The sequence below is a fragment of the Musca autumnalis genome, unplaced genomic scaffold, assembly GCF_047663935.1.
Source record: "Musca autumnalis isolate F117 unplaced genomic scaffold, ASM4766393v1 scaffold_1, whole genome shotgun sequence".
NCBI lineage: Eukaryota > Metazoa > Arthropoda > Insecta > Diptera > Muscidae > Musca > Musca autumnalis.
Window position 1 is genome coordinate 129,302,713 of NW_027411644.1, and position 23,055 is coordinate 129,325,767.

General features: G+C 37.6%; 1 protein-coding gene across 5 annotated transcripts in view; it reads left to right on the forward strand.

The window, feature by feature from the left end:
- The window catches only part of side-VII (sidestep VII transmembrane protein), a 1,783,907-nt gene that overhangs the window by 1,209,383 nt on the left and 551,469 nt on the right, over nucleotides 1-23,055 (forward strand). The window lies entirely within an intron of this gene.

The following is a 23,055-nucleotide window of genomic DNA, read 5'->3' on the forward strand; positions in this document are numbered from 1 at the left end:
TCCTACAACGCCCTGCTGGTTATGCGGAGACATGCATTACTCAAAATACTGTCCATTTAAAAATCATAAATGTTCAAAGTGTCAGCAGACAGGTCACAAGCATAACTTTTGCAAAAGCGCAAAACGAGGCAAGTCCACTACAGACAAAACTGCAGTCAAGTCGGACAAAACAAAATACAACGCCAACGCTGTATTCTCTTCGAAGCAACTCCAATTTCAACAATAACAATATATATGATGCTGAAATATTTTGTCCAAAGTACCAAATTTTTAGACGCGATAGAAATAACAGCTCCAAGAGTAGAGGCGGTGGGGTTCTTATAGCTGTATCGTCCAATTATCCTTCCGAAGAAATTTCATCACCCTTAAATGATGATATTGAAATAATTGCCGTAAAAGTTCATCTTAAGCACATAACTATATATATCACTTGTTCTTACATACCCCCTGGATCAAGTATTGATGTATACGAAAAACATAACTCGCGTATTCTTCAGTCTTTTGAAACAGCGAAAGCAAATGATATTTTGATAGCCCTTGGGGATTTTAACTTGCCTCATATTAAATGGATAGAAAATTCTGAATCCAGTGACCTTGTACCTACAACTATAAATGATAATACAAACAAATTTATTGGTCCTCTTTTTACCTTCGGATTATCACAAATTAATGGAATTCACAACTCTCTTGGTAAATTGCTTGACCTAATATTTGTTAATCAGCCTTCTGATATTCTACCAGTACATTGTGATCCTTTAGTGCGCCCGGAAGACAAGTATCATCCAACTATATTAATACCACTCCTTTTATCTTCTCGATCCAATAATGTCACAAATGAACTAAACAAAACAGCATATTGTTTCAAACGCACAAATTATACCAAATTAAATGCCTTTCTGACTTCTACAGATTGGTCTATACTTCAATCTTTCGACTCGCTTGATGAGATGTTACATAGCTTCTATTCTACTCTTGAAAATGGCATATCTAAAGCTGTCCCAAAAATGAAAATCGCTAAAAGTTCAGGTCCACCATGGAATTCCACATCGTTATCTAGGTTAAAGAACAAGAAAAATAAGCTTTACAAGAAATATAAAAAAAGTGGTTCCCCTTCCGATTTTGCAATTTACGCAATCATCAGATCCAAATATACTCTTCTTAACAATCGACAATATAGAAATTATATATCGAAAACCAAGGATGAATTGATTTCTAACCCTAAAGCCTTTTACGGATTTATTAAATCAAAGCGCCAGTCGCGCACATTCCCAAAAATCCTAAAATTTAAAACCATTGTTGCAGAGGATGACATCACCATTTCAAATACGTTTGCATCATTTTTTAAAACTACCTACTCAAACAATTCTTATAAAAATGAAGTTGCATATCCATACCCCTTACCAGAATTTACATCAATAAATCTTCCCTTATTAACCGTTTCCGAAGTATTGTCCAATCTAAAATCTCTAAAAAATACAACAAGTTCAGGTCCCGATGGAATACCTGCTTGCATTCTGAAAAACTGTGCCGAAAATCTTGCACTTCCTCTTTGTGAAATGTTCAATAAATCGATTCACACAGGTTATTTTCCCTTATTGTGGAAAAAATCATTTATTGTTCCTTTATTTAAATCAGGTAGTAGAACTGAAGTTTCTAATTACAGAGGCATTGCTAAATTGAACACAATCCCAAAATTGTTTGAGAAGATGGTTACTAAACTACTGTCTTTTCAAGTTTCTTCTATTCTGTCAAATCGTCAACATGGTTTCCGGAAAAGTCGGTCTACCATAACAAATTTGCTTGAACTTACTTCAATTGTAAATGAGGCCTTCAGAAATAGTTGCCAAACAGATTGTATTTACACTGATTTTAGTAAGGCTTTTGACAAAGTAAATCATGAAATACTGTTAATCAAATTAAAATCTATTGGGTTTTCAAATTCATTATTGAAATGGATTAAATCTTATCTATGTGATAGAGAGCAAATGGTTAAATTTGGTGCTGCAATCTCCAATAAAATAAATGTCACATCTGGGGTTCCACAAGGGAGCCATCTTGGACCGGTATTATTTACATTGTTTATAAATGACCTGCCAAATGTTATACAAAACTCTAATGTTCTTATGTTTGCCGACGATGTCAAAATATTCAGTTCTTTTAGTGATGCATCGAGTCAATATCTTCTTCAATCTGATTTAGACCGTTTTTGCCGTTGGTGCAATACAAATTTGTTAGAGCTAAATGTCCTTAAATGCAAACACATGTCATTCTATAGACTAAAGAAAATTTACACTCGTTATTATTTAAATGAACAGAATGTTGAACATGTTGACTCTATTAATGATTTGGGAATCCTTTTAGATAATCGTCTCAATTTCAAACAACACATATCTATAATTACAAATAAAGCTTATAAAAACCTGGGATTTATCAAGAGATGGAGTAAAGAATTCGCAGACCCGTTGGTAACAAAACAACTGTATATATCATTTGTTCGTTCCAAGTTAGAGTATGGTTCTATTATATGGGATCCAGTCTATTCTATCCAAACAAAAGCTATCGAATCAGTTCAAAAACAATTCCTTTTATTTTGTCTTAGGGACCATGGCTGGAACATTCAAACCTTACCGTCGTACAAATACAGGTTAAATTTAATAAAATTACCTACACTAAAAAGTCGTCGAACAATGCTAAATGTTACATTTATCTTAAACGTTATTCAAGGAAAACTATTTTCTGATTATATTCTCCAAAACCTTTATTTAAACGTTCCATTCAGGCAAACACGCAACTATCAACTATTACAAGTACCTTATTATAGGTCAAATTATGCAAATAATGACCCACTACGCCGTCTACTCTTGGAATTTAACAAATTTAGTAACATGATTGATGTCTCTGAAAGTCGAGAATCGGTAAAGAGAAAAATTATACTTTCCCTAAACAGTTAATCTATTTATATAAAAACACTGTACATATGTATTATAATATATTTTAGTCTGTAAGGATTATATGAATCTATAGACTTAATAATAATAAAAAAAAAAAAAAAAAAAAAAAAAAAAAAATTGCGAAAATATACCACCGTGGAGATAAACAAGAAACAAGCCAAATTACAAATCGACACAGCATCTGATATTTCAATCATATCACGATCAACATGGGAATACATAGGTAAGCCACACGTACACAAAACAAATGATACTGCAACAGACGTGAATTCCAACAGCATCAGCCTAATCGGAAAGTGTCAATGCAATAACGGTATCAGACAAAACGCTAACTCTACAATGTTACGCCACGGAAATCGATAACTTTAACATAATGGGTATCGACTGGATAGAAAGTTTTAACCTTTGGGACAAACCAATTTCAGCTTGGTGTCGCCAAATATCAAACGATGAATACATATCAAACCTGAGAAGCAAGTTCAAACCTGTTTTCGACAACAGCAGTCTTGGCCTTTGTACAAATACCAAAGTGCATATTAAACTTCTTCCAGACACAAAAGAAACATTCATTGCAAAACGCCCAGTATCATATGCCGTGAGAACAGAAATAGAAACAGAGCTATATAGACTTGAAAAAGCAAAAATCATCACACCAGTCAATTCTTCAAAATTTGCAGCGCCAATAGTCGTGAGTAGAAGGAACGGAAAAATTAGAATTTGTGCAGACTATTCCACGGGTCTTAACAATTCAATTGAACCAAATCAGTATCCTCTGCCCACTCCTGAAGAAATTCTCTCAGATTGTTACGATTGTATGATATTTAGTCATTTGGATCTCTCTGACGCATATCTTCAAGTAGAAGTCGACGATCAAAGCAAAGATTTGCTAACTATTAATACTCACAAAGGGTTATACAGATTTAATCACGTCACTCCAGGTATAAAATCAGCACCAGGATCCTTCCAGCGAATCATGGATGAGCTATGCACAGGCATCCAAGGAGCACGAGCGTACATAGACGACATAGTCATGGCAAGTAGATCTCTTCACGATCACAAAACTAATCTTAATTTGTTATTACAGAAAATTCAAGATTACGGGTTCAAACTCAAATTCGAAAAATGTCAATTTTTCAAACCATCAATCAAGTATCTAGGTCAAATCATAGATAAAAATGGCATACGACCTGATCCAGATAAAATTCTTGCAATACAGAATCTCAAGGTCCCTGAAAACATTTCAGAAGTACGATCCTTACTGGGCTCCATAAACCACTATGGAAAGTATGTCTACAACATGAGAAACATCCGAAAACCACTAGATGATCACTTAGAAAAAGATCACAAATTCATTTGGACCAAAGAATATCAACAATCTCTCAACGAATTCAAACGCATTCTAACATCGGATTTACTATTAACTCATTACAATCCAGCATTTCCAATTCGCATTGCAGCGGACGCATCATCACATGGCATCGGAGCGGTAATATACCATACTTACCCAGACAACAGTGTCAAAGCCATTCATCACGTCTCAAGATCACTTACTCCAACGGAGCGAAATTACAGTCAAATCGAAAAAGAAGGACTAGCACTAGTTTTCGCCGTACAACGTTTCCACAAAATGGTTTTCGGAAGAAAATTCACCCTACATACCGACCATAAGCCATTGCTCACCATATTTGGTTCCAAAAAAGGTATTCCGGTCTACACCGCGAACAGGTTACAACGTTGGGCTCTCATCCTTCTCACCTACGATTTCGATATAAAGTATACCAATACAAAGGATTTTGGACATGCAGACGTTCTGTCAAGATTGATAAGCGCACATGAAAAAACATCAGACGAGTACATCATAGCTTCAATCAACCTAGAAAACGACATAAGATATATGCCGTATCAACACTCCCAGTTAGTTTCAAAATGATACAGGATGCAACCAAAAAGGATTCAATCTTACAAACAGTTTCAAACTACGTATACAACGCCTAGCCAGAAAACAAAAACAGCATAGATTCTTCAATTCTTCCATATTTCAACAGGCAAGATTCAATATCAATAAAAGATGATTGTCTTATGTTCAATACGCGCATAATAGTACCCGAATGCTACAGAAAACAAATTCTCAAACAACTGCATCGCGGACACATAGGAACAGAAAGAAGCAAATCTATCGCACGCAGCTACGTATATTGGCCAAACATAGACAAGGACATAGATACTTACATCAAGACTCGCAGCAAAAAGTCCCATCAAAACCAACCTTTGTCCTTGGCCCACAACAACACGCGTTCTCGAACGTGTTCATATAGATTACGCAGGTCCTGTAAAAAGCTTTTACTACCTCGTAATAGTGGATTCATATTCCAAATATCCCGTCATATATGAAACTTCATCAACCACGACCGCAGCAACATTAAGGTTACTAACAACTTATTGTTCACAGTTTGGAAATCCTGAACAAATCGTATCCGACAATGGAACACAATTTTCCTCAGCGGATTTTGTAAATTGGTGTTCTCAACGAGGAATCAAACACACACGAACAGTTCGATATCACCCAAGTTCCAATGGTCAAGCAGAAAGACTCGTCGATACTCTCAAACGATCTTTAAAAAAATCAGAGGGAAAGGAGACGGCATCTAATGCACTACAAACATTCTTAGAAATGTATCGTTCAACACCGAAGAAAAACTCACCTAATGAACTCTCTCCAGCGGAATCATTCCTAGGTCGAAAAATGAGAACAGTTTTCGATTTAATAACGAAGCCTCCACCAGCGAGCAGAGAGAGAAACATTCAAATGGAGAAACAATACAACCGGAAACATGGTACAAAACAACGAAATTTCATCACTGGAGATCTTGTCTACGCTAAACACTTCAAAGGTAATAAAAGCTACTGGGTTCCAGGTGAAATTATCAACAAAGTGGGAAATGTTACCTACAACACTCTCATTCAAGTGGATAAGAGACAAATTCTTGTGAGATCTCACGCAGATCAACTCAGACCAAGAGAAACCGATCAAAATGTACCTGCAGAGCAAAATGATAATCTTCCTCTTCAAATTCTTCTAGAAGACTTCAACATTAGTCCACCAACGGAAGAAGATTTCACAACTCCACCATCATCACCGGTTATGCACCCACAACGCATCACTCCTCGAAGAAACCCTGTATCCAGGAACCACGAGAAGTCTCAAAAAGGAGATGTTAGGGTTCCACTGTAAACAATCAGAAACTAGACATCATTGTTATTATGCATGCACACATACATACACACACACACTTGCAATCCTCATGCTATACTCTTTCTCACTCAGTCAGTCTCTTTCAGTCATTCAGACAACACAGTCATTGTATTACACCACAAGTAGTAACACGCACATCAACTCATTGTAACGTATTTTCAGTTTCCAGAATTAAACAGAATAAATCTTGCTTAAGTTTGTTAATTTATCAATAAGTCTTTTATTTATAACATAAAAGCATAACTAAATCTTATACTCAAACATAAGTGTACAACACTTCTTAAACCTGCTTGATAGGCTTGTTGATCCTGGTTCTGCTCCCAGCGACCATGACATTCAACTCTATTGTTCTCAACTCTGCCGCCCAGGTGGTGAACAAAGTGGCCGTAGATTTATTGCCTGATATTTGTATATTCCTTATTCCTCGCGTGGAAAAGGTTGGTAAGATCAGACAAAAATGAGTTCAGCCATTCACAAATTTCATCAGGGAAGGCACCTGACACCAAGATCGTACAATCATCCGCATACGTTATAGGTTAGACAGTTCCTGCAATATCACCTCGGACAACTCCAAGTTTCACTCTACGGGTCTCGGACATCTTGATCCTAAATTCTACGCACTACAGGCGTCCAAACATATAATTTATTATCCAACGTTTCAAACATGGCCGGAGCGTAGTCTGCTCGATGAACTCAAACAGCGTGGAGTGCTTGACAATCTCAAAGGGTTACTATCACTACTATCACTGTTCTATCGCACGGCTTACTTTGATTGATTCCTCGACTAATTTGAGTGGAGATGGCGTGTAGCGCAGTTGTTGTGCTGCTTGTGAATCTCATGTTATTGATCGACAACTGGACAGTTATTTCTGATGCTAGGGTCTTTGTTACTGGCGACTAAAGCGATATTGGTCTGCACGATTTACCTTTGCTGGCAAACTTGCTAGCCTTCTGTAGCTGGTATATTTTCCAGACTTCGGGAACGATGTGTGTGGCTAGCGACAGGTTGAGAACTTTTTGAGATACTTGACATTCGGCCGTCCAGCTGTTGCAGTTTAAGCACCGCCGCTACTCGCAACATAGTTTAATTCCTCCGCAACTGATTGATTGATTCATCTTACAAAAGGTTTTTCAGTTCCCATCACCAGTACAGATTTCGACATGGACTCTAACTGCAAATTACTATTTCGTGAATTTTATTTTACGAACATTTTGGAAATGTGGGGATCTACAAATCGACTTGTTGATCAGGGCTCCCTAGAGCAAACAAGGAAAATGTTATAATAGCAAAGATTGCAGTCCGACTCTATTTTTTTTTTTCTCAATGATTGGGACTTCCTTGCGTAATAAATCTTACATAGCTTTAATAAATCTTAGATAAGTAAAAGAAAAAATATATACATGTGTATAAATAAAAACACAAAATTCATCTCTACTGAATCGATGGAATGGGTTCAAATGCTGATGAAAAGATCGGATCTATCACGACTTCCTTTGAATAGGTTCAAATGCTGATGAAAAGATCGGATCTTTCGCGACTTCATTTGAACCAATGGAAAAGATCCAGTGAAATCATGGCATGTCATGGAACCAGTTCCATAAAATTTTGCTGGGTCGTTGCTGCATCAAATGGCGGAAGGAAATACGAAATACAAATACGGCAAGGCACCTCCAGACAAGCTAGACTGAATTTGAACGTGGGACAACCAAATTGTTGGACGCGCAGCTTTGGCAGAACCCAGTTGGGATGACCCGCACACCTACCAACACGTTCTGCGTCAGAACTTGCTCATCAAATCTTCAAGGGCAACGTGATTGGCAGATCGGGACAAACGTTGATACACAACACTGTTTTTGGTCCCGTTTTTACGGCGAGGGACGAAAGGGAGAATGACCCAGATCGGATGCAATCCTCCGTCGGCGCCGATAATCTGGGAAGGAAGACTTGATGGAGCTAAACTATTAACATGAAGAATAATTATTTTACTGATGAGTTTGTAAACGATTCTTTTTATACCCTACACCACTATGTGGGGAGGGTATTATAAGTTGGTTTTGGCTAAAAAGTTTGTAACGCATCGAAATAAAGGTCGTAGACCTATACTTATATATACCAAAATGAATGTCTCGACGAGCTGAGTCGATCTGGCCATGTGTGTCCGTCCGTCTGTCCATCTAAACCTTGTAATCACGCTACAGGTCGCAATTTTGATCGGATCGTAACGAAATTTTGGATGTTGATGGGGGTCCCGGAGGGGAAGAAGCCTATTGATTTTGGTGATGGTCGGATAATATTTAGGGGTGGGAATAGGCAAAAAACTTATGTGGATAAAAAGACAAAGTTTTTTTCCAAAGCGAATATCTCAGCTTCTATACCGGGTATACCAAAAGCAAAACCTGACAATAAAAGTAGAAAATATCACATTTCTAAAGTAAAGTAAAGTGGGTTTTCGTAGGTGATCAAACAACGATGATATCACAATAGTCGCAAATAAAACCCAAATTTTCATTTTTCGTTATAATGACGATTATCACAGCTTTAGTTGAGGACTTTCCAAAAGCAAAGCCTGGCTATGAAAGTAGAAGATCCCATCGGCGTAGGTGACCAAATAACGGAGATATCGCAATAGTCGGTAATACATCCCATTTTTCCACTTTTTTGGAAATCACGCTACAGGTCTCAATTTTGATCGGATCGTCACGAAATTTTGAGGGTCAATGGGGGTCACACAGATGAAGAAGCCTATTTTGGTGATGGTCGGACAATATTTAGGGGTCGTAATGGGCAAAAAACTTATTTGCAGAAAAAGACAAAGTTTTTTTCCTAAGCGAATATCTCAGCTTCAATAAGGGGTATACCAAAAGCAGAACCAGGCCATGAAAGTAGAAAATATCGCCTTTCTAATGATGTAAAGTAGGTTCTCGTAGGTGATCAAACGAACGAAGCGGCAAAAGCCGCTAATAGAACACAATTTTTCATTTTTGCGATTTTAATAATAATGACGAATATCACAGCTTTGGTTCGGGACCTTCCAAAAGCAAAGTCTGACAATGAAAGTAAAAAATCCCATCATTACAATGATGTAAAGCAGGTTGGCGTAGGTATCCAAATAACGGAGATATCGCAATAGTCGGTAACACATCCCATTTTTCCCCTTTTTTGGAAATCACGCCACAGGTCGCAATTTAAATTGGATCGTCACGAAATTTTGGGTGTTATTGGGGGTCCCACAGAGGAAAAAAACCTTCTAATTTTTGATAATGGTCGGATATTATTCAGGGGTCGGAATGTGACAAAAAAATATTTGGAAAAAAGACCAACGTTTTATTTCAAAGTTAATATCTCCCTTCTGTAGGAGGAAAGTAGAAAATATCACCTTTACAACGATGTGAAGTAGGTTGTCATAGGTGGCCAAACAACAGAGATATCGCAATAGTCGGTAATGCATTTCTTTTTCCATTTTTGTGCAATCACACTACGAAATTTTGATCGGATCCTCACGCAATTTTGGGGGTTGATGGGGGTCTAACAGAGAAAGAATCCTATTGATGGTTGGCATACATCCCACTTCTCCATTTTTTATTTGGGTTGTACTGTCCATGCACTTAAATGCGTTTCAAAAAATGACCTGTGTTAATGAGGACATTCAGAGCAAAGGCGCTAAGCTATCCCAATTTTAATATTTTGAATTTTATTAGTCAAAAGCTTATGAACAGGGATAGTGGTGTAGGGTATCACATAGTCGGCCCCGATCCGACTATAGCCTTGGCTCACTTGTTTTGTACTTTCCATGAATTAAAGTTAATTTTGCTTACGGTCCGCCTTGGAATTTCGCTTAAAAGTTTTGTTTTTATAATTCATTGCATTTGCATACAGTATTAATGGAAAAAGACCGAACTATGAACTAATTCAGTACAGGTTTAATTGTATCATGAACTATCCAATTTACTATTTAATAATTATCTTATTTTAATACTATTGTTCGATCTTATAAGCTTTTTTATAAGATGATGCGAAAAAATACCAACTAGCAAAATGAAACAACTAGCAGCGAATTCTGCTTCCAAAATTTGATGTTCTTTATTTGCAGTTGCTATGCCAACTAAAAATACAAAATGATCTTAAATTGCAAAAAAGGGAATTCCAAAAAGCAAATGCAATTTCTAATGATCATTAAACATCATAAAAATACAAAAATATACATATTTACATTTATGGTTTTGTAATTTACATTAAGCCATACACACATATCGCTACATAAATTTCTTTTGTTAAGCCATACATATTGATGCCTAGCCAGTGCGAATAAAAAAGTATGTAAGTGCATACACACACTGAGCTACATATTGACTGGTGTCTGGATCAATGTATGTAATGCATACACACACTGCATTACATATTTATTCTTGTTCGTCAAGTGCTGGTTTGGCTTGGGCGAAGCACATACGTACAAACGCATCTAAATGGGTAAACGCACTGACAAACATATTGATGCGTTTTATGACGACTGCTGGCTATTTTTTTTTTTTGGCTCTGCTTTGTGCGGGTGTTCTTAGGATTGCTGCTGTTTGATCAGTGGCGTAGCTTGACATCCTCCCCCCGTTGGAAGGTTATGCCTTTCAACATCATCGTTTTCAATGGGAAGAATCGCTAATTTTGCTACAGATCGCCGACTAATACCATTTGAAGTTTTTACCATAGCTACTCGGACAACTTTATCACTTCCTGTTATGATGTCTGTCACTCGACCCAATTTCCATTTCAAGGGTGGAAGGTTTTCATCTTTAATTAGCACCATATCGCCAATGGCAATATTTTTATGCTGCGCCTTCCACTTTGAGCGCTCCTGCAGCAAAGTTAAATAGGAACTACTCCACTTTTTCCAAAAAAGCTGATGCATGTAGCAAACCTTTTGCCATCGAGTTAATTGGTTAAGGTTTAAGTCCGTAACATCAGGTTCAAAAAATGTTACCAAGGGAGATCCCACCAAAAAATGACCTGGTGTAAGTACTTCAAGGTCGTCTGGATCTTCTGAAATTGGACATAATGGTCTTGAATTAAGTATAGCGGATATTTGACATACCAAGGTTCGCAATTCATCGAATGTGAGAACTTGTCGTCCCACAGTGCGGTAAAAATGATATTTGGCTGACTTAACAGCCGCCTCCCATAGTCCACCAAAGTGTGGAGATCTGGGAGGGATGAATTTCCAGTTTATTTCATCAGCTAAGCATACTTGGTGTATTTCATCCATATTAGTTTGTTTGAAGAACAGCTGCCGTAGTTCTGCTAATTCGTTTTTGGCACCAACAAAATTCGTGCCGTTGTCTGACCATATTGTTTTTGGTTTACCACGCAGAGAAATAAATCGTTTTAATGATGACAAAAATGATGATGTGGATAAATCTTCTACCACTTCCAAATGCGTAGCTTTCGTTGAAAAGCATATGAATACGCAAATATAACATTTTATTGGTGGTCGATTTCTAACTTCTGATTTATAGAAAAACGGTCCACAGAAATCAACGCCCGTTGTAAAAAACGCTATATTTGGCCTCACTCTATCTTCTGGTAAGCTGCCCATTACATGTTCTGCGATTTTCGGCTTAAGATGAAAACATCTGATACATTTTGCAAGAATAGAGGTCACTAACTTTCGGCCTCCTATTGGCCAGTATTGTTGACGGATGTTGGCTAACAAACATTGTGGTCCAGCATGAAGTAGTTTTTGATGGTAATGAAGAATAAGTGATGTGGTAACTGGATGATTACCTGGTATAATTATCGGATGTTGAGCATCTTGATTTAGAAATGAATTTTGAAGACGTCCTCCAACTCTTATCAATCCTTCTTTATCCATAAACGGCGACAGTGAATATAGTTTACTGGATTTAGACACATTTTGGCTCGACTTGAGTGCTTTAAATTCAGCTGCGAAATATACAAATTGAATGTTACGACATAAAATATTGATACCCATGTTCATCTCCTTCTCTGTCAGCTTTCCAAAATTCTTCACTCCAGTTGTGAAATTCAAAAATCGATAAACATATGCGAAAATTCTTTGAAGTTTAGGAAACGTATTGCAATATTTACACGTTGCAGAAAAATCTGTGATTTTGGTAGATGCGGATAGCACTGTACGTCGACGTTCTGGGAGTGTGTTTATCTTTTCAAATGTTTTTGGCCAAAATTCGGAATTTTGATATAAAAAGTTTGGTCCATCTTTCCAAATGTTGTATTTCAGCAATTCATCTGGTGTTGCGCCCCTGGACAAAGTATCAGCTGGATTGGAGGAAGTGGGAACATGATGCCATATCATATCTCTCGTCATGTTCTGAATACGGCTGACTCTATTAGCCACAAAAACGTTATAATTTGACGACTCTTCCTGCAACCACGACAAAACAACCATCGAATCGGACCAGCAATGAAATTTGATTTTATCTTCTAGTGTGGTAGATATTCCGCTCAACAATTCAGCGAGAAGTAATGCAGCAGACAATTCCAATTTAGGTACAGTTAAAACTTTCAAAGGCGCTACTCGAGATTTGGAACAAAGTAGGGTTACCTTTATTTCACCGTCCATCTCTGATCGAACGTAAACACATGCTCCGTAGGCAGCTAGACTAGCGTCGCAAAAACCATGTATTTGTACATCAGCATTTGGCATGGAAACATAACGGGGAAATTCGAATTTGTTTATATTTGAAAATGTTGATACATATTGAAGCCATGATGTATGCAAATCTTGAGGCAGGCTCCATCTCTGATCGAACGTAAACACATGCTCCGTAGGCAGCTAGACTAGCGTCGCAAAAACCATGTATTTGTACATCAGCATTTGGCATGGAAACATAACGGGGAAATTCGAATTTGTTTATATTTGAAAATGTTGATACATATTGAAGCCATGATGTATGCAAATCTTGAGGCAGGCTCTCGTCCCAATTCAATTTAATTTTCCACATATTTTGCATAAATATTTTGGCTTTAGTTGTAACGGGTCCAATTAAGCCGAGCGGATCATAAAAACGAGCTATCGACGATAAAACACCTCTCTTGGATATGGTTTGGGGTTCGTTGAAATGCGAAAAAGAAAATATAAATTTATCGGATTTTGGATTCCAAACTAACCCCAAGGTCTTGATAATATCGGTTCCGTCATGAAATTGAAGAAATGTTTCTCGATCGCCAGATGGTACACCACTCAATACTGAATCTTCATTAGAACACCATTTACGAATATCAAAATTACCTCGTTTTAATAATGCAGTGACTTGCTCTCTAATATTTACGACTTCTTCAATGGAGCTTCCACCTGAGATCAAATCATCGACATAAAAATCTCTTCTTATGATTTCAGCACCAATTGGAAAACTGCTTGCTTCATCAATTGATAGTTGCTGCATAGCACGTATGGCAAGGAAAGCTGCTGGTTTGGTTCCATAAGTCACAGTATCAAGTTTATAAATTTGTATGTCCTCATCTGCGGCATTTCTCCATAAAATGCATTGAAGACAATCATCTGGAGAGTTTATTCGTACGCACCGATACATTTTAGATATGTCTCCACTCAAAGCCACTCTGAAAAATCTAAATCTTAGTAATGTATTAAACAATTTTGGTTGTATAGTTGGGCCCGCATATAATGTATCATTAAGAGATACGCCCGAAGTTGATTTGGCGGAGCCATCGAAGACAACTCTAAGCTTAGTTGTCGTACTATCTTCCTTATGAACACAGTGGTGGGGAAGAAAAAATGCTTTTGTATGATTGGGGATAGATTTTACCAGTTACATATGTTGCAGATCCGAATATTCCTTCATGAATTCAATATATTTTCTCTTTACTTCCGGCATTCTATTCAATTTCCTCTCAAGATTTTTAAATCGATTAAGTGCTTGGTCATACGAATTACCAAGCGTATTTGTGTCTAATTTCTTTGGCAATGAAACAGAATATTCGCCTGTGGGCAGCCGTATAGTATTTTGAACAAAATGTTGCTCACACAATTTATCCTCAGGGATGATAACCTCACAAGCATTGTAATTATTCTCGATTTCCCAAAATCGTGTTGATACTGGCTCACGTACCACATTCGTGTTGTCTTGGGAAAGCACTGGATTAGAATCAGGACTACTGTTTCCAATATGAAGAAGTGAATGATGTTTTAAATTACAAAATCGGCATGCTCCCGATTTACACTTCCAAAGTCTGTGGCCTTTCTTCAAACAATTTAGGCATAAATTCAATCTCTTCGATTCCTTGAAGCGTAATGATGGCGATAAGTTTTTAAATAATGGGCAATTTGTTATGTAATGATCGTTTGCATCACAAAATGTACAGGTGTGGGGAGTTGTTCCTGAAGCGATAAGAACATTTCGTCCATGAAAATTAGATTTCTTATTTACCTGTTGGTTGTGTGTTTTGGGCTTTAAAGAACTTTCCAAATTTTCCAGCATACGACATCTTTTGTCCAGAAAAGTTGATAAAGAAGTCCACGAAGGTAATTTGTCATTATGTAACTGCTCTTCCCATTTTGCTTGACCCTGTGAATCAAGTTTCGATGTAATTAAATACACTAAAAATCCATCTGCCATTTCCTCTTTCGTGCAAATTGTTTCCAGGGCTCTTACGTGAGCATTTAATTTATCACTTAATTGTCGAAGACTTGATGCAGAATTCCTTTCCACATTTTTCAAAGCAAATATTTCCTTAATATGAGTCTGGAAAAGAAGTAGCTTATTATCAAAACGATGTTTAAGTAAATCGATGGCCTTTTCATAATTCGAGTCCGTTGGTTCCAAAGAAGAAATTGTGTCCAATGCTGCACCGCACAAACTTGCTTTCAGGTGTTGAAACTTTTCTAGGTTAGATAATTCCATGTCATTTGCAACGACTGTAGAAAACATGGCAAAAAAATCAGGCCATTCTGTGTATGAACCGCTAAATTGGGGTATACGTAATTCTGGCAATCTGGTTTTGCGTACAATAATTGGTTCATCCACAGAAAACTGACGAAGAGTTGAAGATAGAGGAATTGCACGCTGATTGTTGTTGATGCCTAATTTGCGTTTCAACTTGGCTTTAACCTCAAAATACGATCCCATGAAATCCGATCGAATCGTATCGTCCACATCACCATCACTATTTTCTTCCAAAATTAAAACTGATTCCTCAAAATTTTGATTTAAACTTTCAACATAATCAAGGCGCACAGAAAGATCAGCCTCGTCCAACTTATTCACTTCATCCGCACTAAGACGCTCATTAATATTTTTAATTTGCTTATTGATTGCTGCCACTTTCTTAAAACACGAGGAAAAGTTGGCGGCTGCCTTTTCAGCCACATTACCATTTGCCGATGAAGTGTTATTATTAGCCATCTTGCCACTGTTATGTTATGCAATCCAGAATACAAAATTTTACCAAACCACACCACAAAATGTCGATTAAAAATCCGAATTGATTATAAATCGGCCAAAACTATATGTTTTATTCTGGAACTCAACGAAATATGCAATTAATTAATATCCGAATTGATATTAAATTGTGATACTATTTTCCTTAAAGTATCACGTCGGGGTCACCAATGTTCGATCTTATAAGCTTTTTTATAAGATGATGCGAAAAAATACCAACTAGCAAAAATGAAACAACTAGCAGCGAATTCTGCTTCCAAAATTTGATGTTCTTTATTTGCTGTTGCTATGCCAACTAAAAATACAAAATGATCTTAAATTGCAAAAAAGGGAATTCCAAAAAGCAAATGCAATTTCTAATGATCATTAAACATCATAAAAATACAAAAATATACATATTTACATTTATGGTTTTGTAATTTACATTAAGCCATACACACATCTCGCTACATAAATTTCTTTTGTTAAGCCATACATATTGATGCCTAGCCAGTGCGAATAAAAAAGTATGTAAGTGCATACACACACTGAGCTACATATTGACTGGTGTCTGGATCAATGTATGTAATGCATACACACACTGCATTACATATTTATTCTTGTTCGTCAAGTGCTGGTTTGGCTTGGGCGAAGCACATACGTACAAACGCATCTAAATGGGTAAACGCACTGACAAACATATTGATGCGTTTTATGACGACTGCTGGCTATTTTTTTTGGCTCTGCTTTGTGCGTGTGTTCTTAGTATTGCTGCTGTTTGATCAGTGGCGTAGCTTGACAACTATAATATTACAAAGTTTATTTAAAAGCATAAGTGAACATTATTAAATCTATAAATTGTTAAATTAAAATTTATAGATTTAATAATGTTCACTTATGCTTTTAAATTAACTTTGTAATATTATAGTATTAAAATAAGATAATTATTAAATAGTAAATAGTAAACCTGTACTGTAATTATAAGTTTTATCTTGTTGTGCAGGTGTTCAAGTAAATAAATAAAATAAATAAAAATAAATAATTCTAACTTTACTCCATTTGTACAAGAATATCGTTGCGGCAAGGTTGGACTTTAAAATCTATATTTTGTGAAGCTCGGGTTAATGCTAAATTGAATGAATTCAAGCAGACAGTTACCCTTGAATTTTAGTCGTAAACGTAGAGTGTCATTATTTACTATCAGAAAATTTACCATAATATGAAATGGGTGGCGGTATGGCGACGGGCGTTTTCGGCGAACCCTATTGATTATAATCCCAAACGTGACGGGCAGTGCTGACGGCGGTACTTATGAAATGTAATAGGCTTCGTTGTATGTCGTAAATGTCATCCTTATTGCAAACTTTCGTGAAGAAAGTGTCGGAGAAAAAAAGAAAATAAACTTCTTTCTATTAATAATATTTTTGAAACCTACGGAACAAGCCAACTCGTTATCTTATCCTCCTGTGCCTTGATCGAAACAAGAGACCATACTACATCACCACCCAATCAACTGAATTTCCTGAATAAAGGCATTTGAAGCCATTTGCAAGAATCATCGGTGGAATCGGCTGAAGGGACATATAGCTGGTAAGAAAACGCAACAGCCGGTAAGGAAAGGCAACTCCACCACATTGCGGACATTTGCCCCAGCAAACTTTAGTGCCGTAAACATTAATACTTGTAAAAATATTATATTTTATAGCAAATTATTAAAATTTACCGCTAAGGAAAAACTCTGTCCTAGAAAAGAGAAAAATGTTATATATCATTATAACAACTTTAGAAATTAAAAGAAAATTTTGCTTATGTTTTGAAACTCATAAACCGGACGAAACCAAAGGCTTGGAGGAAAGTTAGAAGAATCTTCTGAAAAATGACGACTAAATTTTTAATTTTCTTGAAATTGGTCACCGAGACCTGAATGACATTTAGAAAATAAAAAATATACGTTTTCATTCCAAAAGATCATAATGTCAAAGCTTCTCATTGCCTTGTAACACATCACAAACCATCCGCTTATTTACGTAACCATAATCCAGTTCAATTTGCGACTTGATGTACCTTCAAAACTTGATGTACATCAGAAACTTGGTGAAATGGAGTTAGTTCTGAATGCCTAAACCGGAAAATCAGTATACCACCAAGTTTCCGGTCTTTCTGTGTACTCAAACACAAAAAGTACAAAGGAGCTTCTACGAGACGTATTTACCAATGAATTATGATGTGTTACAAGGCTATGGAATGAGAAAACAGAGTTAACAAACTGTATTTTATATACGGCATAATTATGATATTTGCCTCTTTTTTGGTCAATTCACAAAAATCACCTAAAGTTTAAATGCTTTTTGTTTTTTTCCAATAAAAATTACAATAATATAAAAAGTAAATTCCGTTCTGTAAAATAATTTCTATTGAAAACTAATGCCCAATAGTGGGATTCTCTAACGTATTTTTTGGTTACCGACAAATATCGGTAAAATTAATACGCAAAATTGTGAATGAAAAGTACAAATAAAAGTTAGCAACACAGTTCCTATCGGTAGGACTTAGTGACAACTTTATTTTGGTTGCTAACTTACGGACAATTTTCGTTAATTTCCGAAGCTGTAACCATTTTAATTTTATCGATTTTTGTCGGTAACCAAAAATACGTAAGAGAATCCCACTACAGGACTAGTGTTGTAGAGTATAGCATGTTTGGCCCCGTCCGACTACAGCCATCTCTTACTTGTTGTTGTTTGCATTTTTGGCTGGGATCATTCGCATTGCCTCGATTTCCATTGTTTCGATTTAGGTTAGGTTAGGTTGAAAAGAGGGGTGATTCAAGATCACCACATGTCCTTAAAAAGAAAGGGCATACACTGAAGCCAGAAGAGGCCTGTTGTGCGCTCTAATTTTATGTGTCCTGGAAGTTGTTAGTTTAGGAGTTCCGTCCGATTGACGTAGTCCCTCAAGTTTTTGAACCCGATGTCCTTGATATGGTCGAGTCCTGTAATTATGTCGTTTCCCATTAGTTGAGTTCTCAAGTTTGTGAAAGCCTGACAGTGGCAGAGATAGTGTTCCAACGTTTCGTTGTCTTCGCCACATGCCCTGCATTCACTATTCTCTGCACAGCCTATCCTGTGCATATGCGCTTGTAGTCCTGATATCCTTTTTACTCATCACTAGGAGGTCACTTGTTTTGTACTGGTCTGGGTTTCCCCATAGGATTTTTGTAGTTTTTCCCTTTTCCTGGTTATTCCATAGGGATACATGAGCATTCTTTGCCCAAGCTTTTAGTTCTATACGCGCCGCCTTTAAAGGTTTGGCATTGTCTAGACTTACTGTAGGTAGCTCCCTGGCTTGTTTTGCTAAGGAGTTTGCTGCTTCGTTTCCCGTAATCCCTATGTGTCCTGGTACCCATATAATGTTTACCGAGCCATAATGGGAATAGTCGTTAATTGCGTTTTTACACTCTAAGACAGTTTTCGATATTGTTGCCTTACTTGTTATAGCTCTAATTGCTGCTTTACTATCCGTCAGGATGTTAACTGTGAGTGGCCTTGTATTTGTTTTAAACCAGTTCAGACATTCTGTGATCGCTCGGATTTCGGCCTGGAGGATCGTGTTATGATCCGGCAGACGAAGGGAGATCCTCGTTTCCGTGTCTACGATATAAAGACCCAGTCCCGTTCTCCCCCCTAACACAGCCCCGTCCGTAAACCCGCAGCTTCCAGCGGGAATCTGTGCAAGGGTTCCATCGATCCACATATCTCTGTCCGGTATTAGAACTTCACACAAAGCTACTTCACTTGATTCTGGTATCCGGTCCGATACTATTTGATTTATAGATTCACCCGTTGTGAACCGTAATATGCATTGGTGGTATGTTTGGTGGTCTCTTTCGATCCACTCGCTCATCGCTTTCAGTCTTATATCCGCGATGGCTGCTTCATACCTTACCTGTATTTCTATCGGGTGGACAAATAGAATTGTCTCTAAAGCCCTAGTTGGTGTAGTCTTCATCGCCCCGCTAATGCCTAGGCAACACATTCTTTGGACTTTTTGCAATGTTTCCACATTGTACTTTTTGTCCATAGCTGTCCACCATACAACATATGCGTAAGTAAGAATCGGTCTTATTACGCTTCTGTATAGCCAGTGTATCATTCTAGGATTAAAACCCCATTTTGAGCCTATAGCCCTTCTACAAGTTGACCAACACCTGTGTGCTTTGGCAGCCCTTTCCTGGATATGGTCTTTCCATTTGAGTTTCCTATCTAGGATTACCCTCAGATATTTAACTGTTGGAGATATAGTTAATGTCTTATTCAGGAAAACTGGTTCCTCTACGGAGCCCAATTTCGTTTTCCTAGTGAAAAGACATAACTCTGTTTTTTTTCCGGGTTAACATTTAGACCTCTTGGTCTAGCCCAGTTGTAAGCTATATTTAGAGCCTCTTCGGCTCTCCTGCAAAGTAGATTTGGATTCTTTCCCCTTAGAAGTTTTATAACGTCGTCTGCATAACAGACTGGTTCAAATCGCCCCTTGGTTAAGGACCTTAGTAGACTATTTATGGTAGTGACCCACAGAAGCGGCGATAAAATCCCCCCTGTGGCGTTCCCTGCCCTACTTTGTCTCTTGTTGTTACGTCATGTAGCGCGCAGGTTATCCATCTGTTCCTTAGCATGTCGGGTATCCAGTTCCTCAGCGTTCTGTCTACACGAAATTCGTCTAAGGAGTGGATCAGCGTTTCCGTGCTGACGTTGTTGAAAGCACCTTCTATGTCGATGCAAACTGCGAGTGTGTACATCTTCATTTCGAAGGTCCTCTCTATGTGGTGTACTACCTCATGTAATGCGGTATCCACTGATCTACTTTTCACGTATGCATGTTGTTTATATTTCAACATGTCGTTGGGGATTTTGCTCTTGATCATGTTATCGACTGTCCGTTCCATTGTCTTGAGTAAAAAAGATGTTAAACTTATCGGGCGATAAGATGGGTTTTGGATAGAAACTTTTTAATTTTTGATACGTCGTTTACGCTATCTACCTGTTCGCAGAAAAGTTTCCAGGAGTTGCGTTTGGCGTTCCTTGTCAGTTTGTTGTATTCCTTTAGTTTTTATTTGTAGTTGTCCCAGAATACAGCTAATTTTTTTCGTTTTGCCCTATTGTAAAGTCTACGGACCTCTTTGCCTTTGTTACGAATTTCCCCTGTCATCCTCGAAAGACTTTACCAGGGCTTCGGCTAATTTGTTTACTTTACTGTCAATGTCCGCTTTACTTAGGCATTCCTCATCTTCTCCTTGCCCTAGTCTGTACCTTAATTTAATTCCGAACTTGGTCCAGTTTGTTTTGGATTTGTTACGGAATGTTATCGGGTTTGGCGGTGGCCTTGATATTTTGAACTAATATACCTGTGGTCAGAGAAGGAGTGATCATCTGAGACCCTCCAGTCATGTACCTCGTTTGTTAAGTTTTCTGAAGATATTGTTATATCTAGTACTTCCTCCCTAATTCTGTTAACAAAAGTAGGTTTATTTCCTACGTTAAGAGTTATTAGGTCGTTAGTATTCAAATAATCTAGAAGGGCTTGACCCCTTTTGTTAGTGTTAGTACTACCCCACGAAATGTGGTGTGAGTTAGCATCGCTACCTACTAGTACTTCGTTACCTGTTTGCTTGATTTTGCTCACCAGCTGCTGCAATTCCGACGTAGGTGGTAATGTCGGGGAGTCGAACGGTAGGTATATAGACGCTAGGTATATATTACCATTCCCTTGCTTCAATACCGTGGCGTCCGTCGATGACAACTCTGGAGAGAAAAGAAAGCATAAATTTTTATGGACTATAATACAGGTGCTCGGGCGGGTACCTGTACTAGCGTAGAAAAGTTTATAATTTATATGGTTCAATCCAGAGACCTTGTTCTTCACTGTCCAAGGTTCCTGGATTAGACCTATATGTATATTACCTTTGTTCATTTTCTCCATCAGCGCATGAGTTGCCGTTTCGCTCCGATGGAGGTTGATCTGGATGACCTCAATCATTGGTCGTCCAGTAGACGGTTTTCTTGGGAGGCGCTGATGGGTTCGTCTCCCTCTGTGTCTTCGCTCGGTAGGTTTTTCTCCCGGCTAGGTGGTTGGGCATCTTCCTCCTCTCCGACTCTTGCCCTCCCAGTCTTGAAGGTGACTGCGTTGCAGATATAGAACGCCCTGCCCTTCGTCTTTGAGAGACTGGCTAGTGAGAGGTCGTCAATTCCCACCACAAGGAGATTGCCATCTTCTTTCTCCTCCCTGTGGAAGACTTCCCACCTCTTCACTTCCAAAGTCTCATTTTGTTTTTCAAAGACTTCGAGCATGCGCTCTGTCTCCAACTTGCAGCCATAACCTTTTACGAAGACTGCCAATTTAGTCAGGTGAGGTACGTTCTCCTTCCTCACCAGCTTCAATTTACCGCCTTCTCAAGGGGTGGTTACTCCACTTATAACCTCCTCGAGAGCGGTCGGATTTGCTTTTGGTTTAAGTTAAAAAACAAATATAAAATTATCTTTCTGTTTGCGTTACTAATTTGATTTATAATTTTACAATTCCAAAATTTGGTATTACCAAATTAAAAAAAAAAGTAAAACATGTTTCTAACTTATTAAAAAAATTTCCCACACTATGGAAAAAGTGTTTCAATTTGCGTTAAATTTCGTCGGAATTAATTACGTTCGAGTTCTCATGCACCAATCTGTTTTTTGGAGTCCATGGAAGACGAAAATACCTACGGTTTTTAAAGATCACTTCGCAAAGTTATTTTATAACGGTAACTATAGAGAAAAATGGCCCCATTTTTTCCGTTTTTTATGTGTGTTTTCACATTTCAACCATTGTAACCCAGTCATTTCTTAACCGATTTTTAAAATATATTACATGTTTGAAAGGTAACATTCTACCCTTTCAACAAAAGAAAACGTAATAAAAATGCGTTTTGAAATGTTGAAGTTATGCCCGTTTAAAGTTGAAAATCCAAGAAAGTAATTTTTCTATATTGTTACCTTTATACGAGGGGAACTAGAAAAGTTTGCGGACTAACAATGAAAGTGCATATTTTTTTCCATAAAAAAAGTTTTATTGTTTTCTTAAGAAGTCTCCAACATACAAATTTTAATGCGCTCAAACCAATTGTCGAAGCGCTTTTTCCCACTTCGATTGAGGCACCTCCAACACATTGTTTATGATCGCTTTTACATCATTTTTCGGCTGGAATAAATGCCAAAGGTTGACTTTATCTTACGGTATTTAACATGGCGATCTTGCATTGTCCGTTCACGAACGTCCTAATTTTTTTCTGGCATAACGGCCGTCTTTGGACGTCCCTCACTACCTTTGTGTTTAGCGAGTGTCGGCCATGATTGAATTCATTAAACCAGTTTTTCATAGAGCTATAGGATGGTCCTTTATCGACATACAAAGTTT